The sequence below is a fragment of the Marmota monax genome, unplaced genomic scaffold (assembly GCF_021218885.2).
Source record: "Marmota monax isolate L192 unplaced genomic scaffold, Marmota_monax_Labrador192_F-V1.1 WCK01_AAM20220418_F8-fsc00391, whole genome shotgun sequence".
Taxonomy (NCBI): domain Eukaryota; kingdom Metazoa; phylum Chordata; class Mammalia; order Rodentia; family Sciuridae; genus Marmota; species Marmota monax.
In genome coordinates, this window is record NW_026694470.1 from 666,666 (window position 1) to 675,472 (window position 8,807).

Here is an 8,807-nt window from a genome sequence, read left to right on the forward strand (position 1 = left end):
TGGATTCCGAAACTTTTGTTTAGGTATGTATGATTGAAGCCCGTATAGACTTCATTTCATCCTTATTAATTCATCTATTCATTCATACAATATGAATTGGTTGAGTAATATGGAAGACTAGAATATCAGAGTGTTGAGCTGAACACAAATATCCAGCCAAGAGAGTTATCTGTCCTCCCTGTTTTCTTAGACAAGCCATCAATTTACAAAAATAGGTATCCTGTCCTACACTCTCTAACAGAGAGAACAGAAGTTGACCATTGATGGTAGTTTTAGGCCCTCATCAGCCTTGAGAAGATACCAGAGGAACTGATATCAAGCAGCTAATCAGTTAACATTTATCTGTTATTTGTTTGTCTTCCCCCAAAATTGCTACCTGCTGACACTCAAATTTCTTTTCCTTTGTCTTGTCACTTCTCTAAAAAACGTACTGGTATTTGTTGAAGGTTCAATAAGAGCTAGAATTCAAAGCCACCTTTTGTTGAGATTTACTCTTTCTCTGGGCTTCTCCCTGTAGATATAAAATATACATGTTAATGAATATCTGCTTTCCTCTTATAAATGTTTTTGAAATGAATGGTCCATTCCAATTGTAAATTTATAGGAGTTATAACTTTTTCCCCTATATTACCTACATGATCCCAGGCACGTGCAAAGTATTGTGGCCTAATAGCTGACATGTGGAAAAGAAAGTTAAAGGAAGCAAACATCCAGTATTTCCAATATTTATTCTGGAAAATAGGTTCTATGAGCAATAAAAAGCACAATGAGTTTGAAATGATAAATTATTGATTTATTTATTTACATTGCATAAATTTAAGGTAAGCAACTTATTTTTTGAGATGATATACACATAATGAAATGATTACCGTAGGCAAATAATTTAACATACTCATTTCCTTACATAGTTGCATTTTTTTCCCTGTGTGAAGTTAAATTTTTAGTAATCAACCAACAATGTTTCCTATCTGTAAGAATTTTCAGATTATAGTATTCAGCTTTAACTGGATTCAATTGTACCTATTTTAATCATAGCACTTCCCTTTGCTCACCCCAATTTTTAATTAGCCAATCAAGGGTAGCTGGTACCCCTAAGTTTTTCAATCAGGGCGAAGGGCAATGCTGCTATTAGGGCAGCTATTAAGGCAATGGGCAGACTTCCTGCCCAGACACTCTTGCTATCCAGGTTCTGTAGCATCCCCTTCTGTCAAAAGTAAATGCCTTGCCCACCTACTTTCGAGCATGTGTTTGATTTCTTGTGACACCTCATTATTTCTAACACTCTCCTTCCTTTTTTAGCCATCTCTATACATTTGGACTTCATATGGTCTTATTTTATCTGAAATTCTTTAATAAATATTGTTTGCACTAGTAGTCATTGATGTTTCAGAGGAGAAATATTGCTGGTTACTGTTTTCTGAATATGTCTGCATTAGTTTTTCTGAATATTGTAACAAAGGACCACAAACTTGTTAGCTTAAGTAACAGAAACTCATTTTCTCACAGATCTGAAGGCTATGAGTCTGAGACCAAAGGGATGGATTCTTTCTCCAAATTCATGGAGGGTGGATCTGTTACAGGCTTCTCCCCTAGTTTCTAAAAGTTAAATGCATTTTTATTAATTTTATTAAATTTACCTCTAGTAATTTCATTGTTATTATTATAGAAAATGCAATTTTTTTTCAAATACCTTGTACCTACATAATTTCAGGCTTCCTGTGGTATTTTTCCTATTTGTGCTACTGTCCAAATCTCACTTTTTCCCAGGACCCATTCTTGTTGAGTCAGAGTCAATTCTAATTATTTCAGTTTAATTTGATCATCTCTTAAGACTATTTATAAAGAATATCACAGTTATAGGTACTGGTTAAGACTACTTCAATATTTTTTGGTAGAAACATATTTCAACCTATAATAATATCTAAGTGATCTGCTGAAATAGTCAACAGATTCAGGGCCAGACCTTTCTTAAAAGTATGTTTCAGAGAAAGCATGGAGCATGTCTTAAACATAATAATTACTTAGTAAATATTCTGATTGATTTTGATTCTGGAGGCAGCCATCACCTCACTGGGGGGTCCTTTTTCCTTCCCAGGAGGGTATAAGCCACCAGAGAACTTAAGTCAGAAATAGTTACTGAAGAAAAAAGAAGCAGAGTCAGAATTATAGTTTTGAAGCAAAGCTCCTGATAGGTTTAGCCCACACAGGAGCTGGAGCTGGACAATTAGAAAATGGCTCCTGTGGTTTATTTAAGAGGGTACAACAAAGGCAGAGATAAGGTTTCAGGAGTGGCGTCTTGATGTCTTGCAGTCAGCAGGTTGATTGGTACCTTGGCAGGTCACACCCATCTCTGAGAAGCTGTGTGGCTGCAGCAGGTCACCTTATCTCCCGTCCTGAGTGGGACCAGGCAGAGCTGCATAAGTCTCACATATGTGGGTTTTCTTGGCCAGAGGAAATTTCTGCTGGAAATTCCCAAACACCAGATTCTCCTATTCACTAGCTGCAATGCTGATTTTTGGTTCACATATAGCCCATGGATGGCTCTCGAAAATTATGCTTCAAATCTTCCTTTTCAAAGTCAATGTCCACCAAAATAAGATTTACCAAACACTAATGTTTTGCCAGATTCTAATAGAGCTTTTATGGAGAAGTAAATATATATATATCCTTTAAGGTCAGAGGGTATTTGGAAATAGGATTGTAATCCAAGGAGTTAACATGTTACATGGTTATTTCTCTTTTGTGAGATTTCAAAGACTTTAACATGTCATATAATGTGGATCTGCCAATGAAGATGAGTTATGTGATATTTCCCAAACATATGTGCCATTTTCCCCATATACAGAACATTTGTTAATGTTTTGGTAAAACACTATTTGAGAAATCTGCTTTCCATTCTTTGGAGTTGGCTCAGAGATCACTGAAGAAATTGATTGAACATATTTTCTCAGTTCCCAGCTTATGTGTTAAATAATATCTAGCCCATTTCTAATAGATATATCTTTTGTGTTTTCATATTATTCTACACCTTCTTAATAAACCAAAAAATAATTATGTATTTTGTGGACATAGTATCAAAATCTTCTTGAGCATGAAATTTTAGAAAAAGGTACAGAGAGCTAAAGTCTATTTTCAAAAATCTATTTTAAAAACTAAAAAAAATATAGAGATAATATTAAAACTTGGATAATCCATACCTCTTTCTTTTTTAAATATTTAATACTTGGCCATGACTTATTTGTATGAGAGCTCTCAGATTTGCTCACATTTAACAATAATCATAGAGAAACCTAAAAAGGGGAACCAGCAGATGATGGGAACCTAAACTCTCAGGAATAAGAGAAAAAAAAGAGAAATATGAAAGACAAAAGGTCTGCACAGAAGAAATTAATTTAAATACTATTTAAGTTAGATCTCATGAGAATTAACATATACAGGAATACCAAGCATGAACTCCCCTCCCCAGCATTGTGAATGTGGTTTTCAAAACACACATCAAAATGGCACTAAAGTCTTTCTCCCCCTGAATTCTCTGGGAATATAGGTCTCATTTCTTTGGTCCTGAAGGAGTGGACTTGTACTCAGAGTCAAATTCTTAAAGTCTGAATGCATCTAGTTGACAGAGTAAGAAAACAAATTGACTCGTATTCCTTCCAGGAAGTTTACCAGACTGAATTGGTTGGGGGAAAAATTAGTTTGTGGGTCTTTTTTTTTTTTTTTTCTCCACACCAACCTGCTTTCACTTTATTCTCCTGTTTATACATTCTCCTGCTTCCAGATTTGAAAGCAGAACATGATGTGAGCCCAGCAGTCCAGCTCAGAGTTGTGCACCATATTTTCTGTTTCACTTTCTCCTCCAGCCTCACCACCCGTCAGGCCCCTTGCCTATGTATTGGGGTAAAAGAGCAGAGAGAGAACTGAGATAAGGATCCCCATCCCTGGTAACCAACTGTTAAGAGCAGCCCTGGACAGAAAGGATGGATTTCCAATGAGGGATAAGAGCCTCTTTCCAAGGCACATGGAGCCATCTCAATGTGACCACTGGTTAGTTCAGATTTGAGTAGTGTGCTGGCTTGGAGCTGTGAGTTTCAGTGCCTCCAACTGACTGAGGAGGAGAGGAATGAGAGGGCGTTGCTGCAGGTCCACAGTCATCATGGAGGCCAGCAGCTGTCGAAGTGCTGAAGAATGCCTGGGGCTTTGTGGGATGCTGAGTTGGTTCTGCACAGCAAGGGCCACACTGTCGCCTTTCTGAAATGCCATGTCATAAGGGCCTTCCCAAACATCATGGCATAAAGCACACAACCTAGGGACTGAAGGGTCAGAGCTTGGCAGGAACCCTCCTCTTGGATACATATTTGATTCATGGAACCCAAGTCCATTAAAACTGGCTTCCTCTCATCTCCAAGCAAGATATTGGTGGGCTTCAGGTCCCTGTGGGCATAACCTTTGGTATGAATGGCCTCAAGGCCTCTGCAGATACCCAACAGCAGCCAAGGATTTGATACTCCAGTCAGGAAATTGCCTTTGTCTTTCAGCCTTTCTATTTCATTCCACAGCGTAACTCTCTTGAAGAAAGGTAGCAGCACCCAGGCCTCATGCTTAGCACCACACTCTCTCAGACAGTAAGCCAAGAGGCAAAGAATGTTGGGTTGGTGAAAGAGGCGATGCATGTCGGCTTCCCACTGAGCCTCCTCCCGGTCCTGCTGCTCCTGCTCCTGACACAGGATTTGCTTCAGGGAGTAGAAGTGTCTGTCATGTAACCCCTCCACTAGCCACATAGCTGAACCCACTCTCCCCCAGTTTCTGGATGAAGAGGTAAGCTTATTGTCAATGATGACTGTTCCACGAGAGCAGACACACAGGGGTCCCATAATGTTTCAGTCATCCTTCTTAAGGACAGACTTTGGCTGCAGAAAGGTTCATCCAGAGTGGACTCTTCTAGGTGATGCCCTGGGGGCCCAGCGGATCTTGCTGGAAAGAAATTGAAGGCAGGGAAGATGGCCGCTGCACACGGGGGTTGCTGAAGTGCTGAGCGTGGTGCTCAGAACAGCAGCTTTAATAGAGATTTCGCACAGTCTGTTAGAGCTCCTTTCACCGTTAATCTGTAGTGGACCACTTTGCCAAGCAGCAGGAAGAACAAAGAAATCGAAAAAGAGACGCTTAGCTCCCGGACGCTTGGCTGCTCAGAGCCGCGGGTACTTTGCTCCCATCTGCTTCCTCTTTCGCTTCGCTCCGGGCAGAGAAGCTGAATGTGTAATCAGCAGTGGATTGTAAGTACCCGAGGCAAAGAAAGCTCAGTGCGCCCCGCCTTTTTTTCTTTCTTTTTTTTTTTTTTTTGAATATTTTTTATACAGGGAGAGTTTGTGGATTGGGATTGTTGGCTGGGCTGTGGTTTCTGTGCCGAAAATCCACTCCGCGGGAGCCGCCATTTGCTCTCTGCTAGCTGTCTTGATGGCTCTGTATACATTGTCCGGCAGCCGCACCTAGAGGTTGGAGCTGGGCTGCGTGCCGAGCCCTGTCCTCCGAAGGCTGGACTGCAGCCTTGAGCGCCTCGGTGGCCTGTTCGCCGCTGCACCTTCGGGCAGAGCCTGCTCTGGGGTCGTTCTGCACCCCCCTGCCAGGGGACCCGTGCTCCGGAGGAGGGGGACGGAGAGCCATGGCGGCAGCCGCTTGGGCCCCAGGGGCCGGGCACAGGGCTGAAGAGCTGCGGAGGCCAGGGTGGCTCTGCTATGGTCGCAGACGAGCGCAGCACCTGTAAGCGCGGCCCAGAGACGGAGGTGATGGTGGCAGGGTTTCATTTCTAGAAATCTGGACTGGAAACAGAAGCAGCAGTTTGTATAATCCCAAGAACTTGCTTATGCCAGGAAGTTGTAAGGGCAACATGAATATCATTGAGGAGATCTGACATGGTGGCAGGCGCAGAGAGATCAAATCTCTGACATCTTCAACTGCACGGGCATAGGGAGCCGTAAACTGTCTAAATGCTGTTTGCTCAGGATCACTAGGCAATGCTAAGCTGACGTGGATCTGGGGTGTACAGGCTGGGCCCCTCAGAACACACACACACAGCCCAAATCAGAGGCAATTAAGCTCCGGTTCGCCTGCTTCATGTGACTCAGCACTAATGATCCCGCTGAAATAATTGGTCGGCCCTTAGGAACTTACAGAGTTAAAAGCCAACTGAGCCTTCATAGGCAGTGGCCACAGGACTGAAACGGGGATTGGGGGAGACAGTCAGGACCCACCCGTTGCATTGGTCACCCGGCAAAGGGAACGAACGGTCACCATTTACATGGGATACCACCATGGCAGAGAAATGGCGTCACGGGCGGAGGAGATAACTGCATTGAAACCAGCGCAACAGGTGTGTAATCCCCTAGTCATCTCTCTCCACACAGCGGGGAAACCTTAAGGGCCACTCCCAGCTCTCCTGTGAACGCAATAACCAGACGGAGGGAATCAGGAGTGGCGCGGGACTCGCGGCGTGGAACTCCCGGCTACCGCTCCCACCAGTGATGACAACTGAGGTCTCTTGCACCAGCTACCGGGGGCGTGGCTACAGGAGGGCAAGCAAATTCGCTGGGGGATCTCAGCCCCAAGCTCTACAAACTTAGGGTCTGAGGGAGGCAAACAGGGAGAGTGAGCCCAGGTGTTCATGAAAACAGGGCTCCCAGGAGCAGCAGACCTGGCGTGTAGCCAGTATTGTGGTGAGCGCCACAGGTGAGCACGGCCTGGCTTGAGGAAACACAAGACAAGGCCCTAGACACTCAGGATTGGAGACCCGCCCAGTCTAGGAGAAAGAGCTGCTGCACAGTGAATGGTTCCCACCTATTGAGAGGAGAAGCTTGGCCCAGTGGGCACAGCTCCACCTACTGGAAGAGAAGTTAATAGAACTCTAGGACTGCATTTATTACTATTACTATTATCATTTTTTTTTCTTTTTCTTTTTTTTTCTTCTTTTTCTTTCATTTTCAATTTTTATTTGTTGTTGTTCTTTAACTTTTTTTCAATGTTTCTAATTTTTTAAAAAATTTTTTTATTTTACTAATATTATTTTTTTTAAATTTTAATTTTCATTATTTTATTATCATTATTATTTTTGTTAAATTTTTTTTTCTCATCTTTTCTTTCTTTCTTTATTATCTAATCTTTGTTATTTTTGTTGCTTTTGTCTTTTCATTTCTTTTCAATTTTCTTATTCCCCCTTCCTTGAATTCCACCTGCCTACTCTCATTCTCTTTAGTGACTTCTTCCCTTCCCTTCTAATATCTTTCCTCCCAAGTATCAAATAAATCTATAAGAGTAAACAGAAAATCAGCAGTCAAACAGAACAAGAAGTAACATGAGCAGCATAAAAAAGCAAGGAAGAAAATATGTACAAACAATGAAGGACAGCCTAAATATTCAGGAGAACCTAGAGTCAGCAGAAAAATGGTCATATAAAGAACTCAAGGAATACCTTAGACAGATGGAATGGAACCTTAAATAAGATATGAGACAGCAAATCCAAACACTGAAAGAACACTTTGAAAATGAATTACATAAACAGATAAAAGAAGAAGTTAAGCATCTTTATCAGGAGATAGAGATTATAAAAAAAATCAAACAATAATTCTAGAAATGAAGGAAACGATAAACCAAATTAAAAACTCAATTGAGAGTATCACCAACAGAGTGGAGCAAGTAGAAGCCAGAACATCAGATAATGAAGACAAAATATATCATCTTGAAAAGAGCCTAGCCAACTCAGAAAGACTGGTTAAAAACCACGAGAAAAACATCCAAGAGATATGGGATAACATAAAAAAACCAAACCTACGAGTCATCGGGATAGAAGAAGGTACAGAGATTCAAACCAAGGGAATGAGTAGCCTGCTGAATGAAATAATTACAGAAAACTTTCCAGAAATAAAACAGGAAACGGATATACAAATTTTAGATGCATACAGGACACCGAGCACACAAAATCACAGTAGACCAACGCCAACACACATTGTAATGAAGATATCCAATATACAGAACAAAGAGAAAATATTAAAAGCTACAAGAGAAAGGAGGCAGATTACATTCAGGGGTAAACCAATAAGGTTAACAATGGATTTTTCATCACAGACGCTGAAAGCGAGAAGATCCTGGAACAACGTATTACAAACACTGAAAAACAATGGATGCCAACCAAGAATTCTGTATCCAGCAAAATTAAGCTTCAGGTACGACGACGAAATAAAAATCTTTCATGATAAATAAAAGCTAAAAGAATTTGCAGCCAGAAAACCAGCATTGCAAAGCATCTTGAGCAAAACACTACACGAGGAAGAAATGAAAAACAATAACCAAAACCATCAGTGGGAAGTGCCTCTATAAAGACAGAGGGCGGAGGGAAAGCTAACCATGGAGAAACAAACTAAATTAGAAAAAAAAGAAGATAAATAATCAAACATGGCTGGAAGTACAAACCATATATCAATAGTAACTCTAAACGTTAATGGCTTAAACTCTTCAATAAAGTGACATAGGCTGGTAACATGGATTAAAAAAACAAATCCAACAATATGCTGCCTCCAGGAGACACATCTGATTGCAAAAGACATACACAGGCTGAAGGTGAAAGGTTGGGAAAAAATATACCACGCACACGGTCCTCGTAAGCAAGCAGGGGTGGCCATCCTCATATCGAATAAAATTGACTTCAAGACTAAATTAATCAAAAGGGATAAGGAAGGACATTATATACTGTTAAAAGGAACCATTCACCAACAAAACATAACAATTATCAATATTTATGCACCAAATAATGGTGCTGCGAC

General features: G+C 41.0%; 1 pseudogene; it reads right to left on the minus strand.

Annotated features, from left to right (window-relative positions):
* Nucleotides 1-771: 771 nt before the first annotated feature.
* LOC131423230 (serine/threonine-protein kinase 16-like) lies at nt 772-6,685 on the minus strand (annotated as a pseudogene).
* Nucleotides 6,686-8,807: the final 2,122 nt, after the last annotated feature.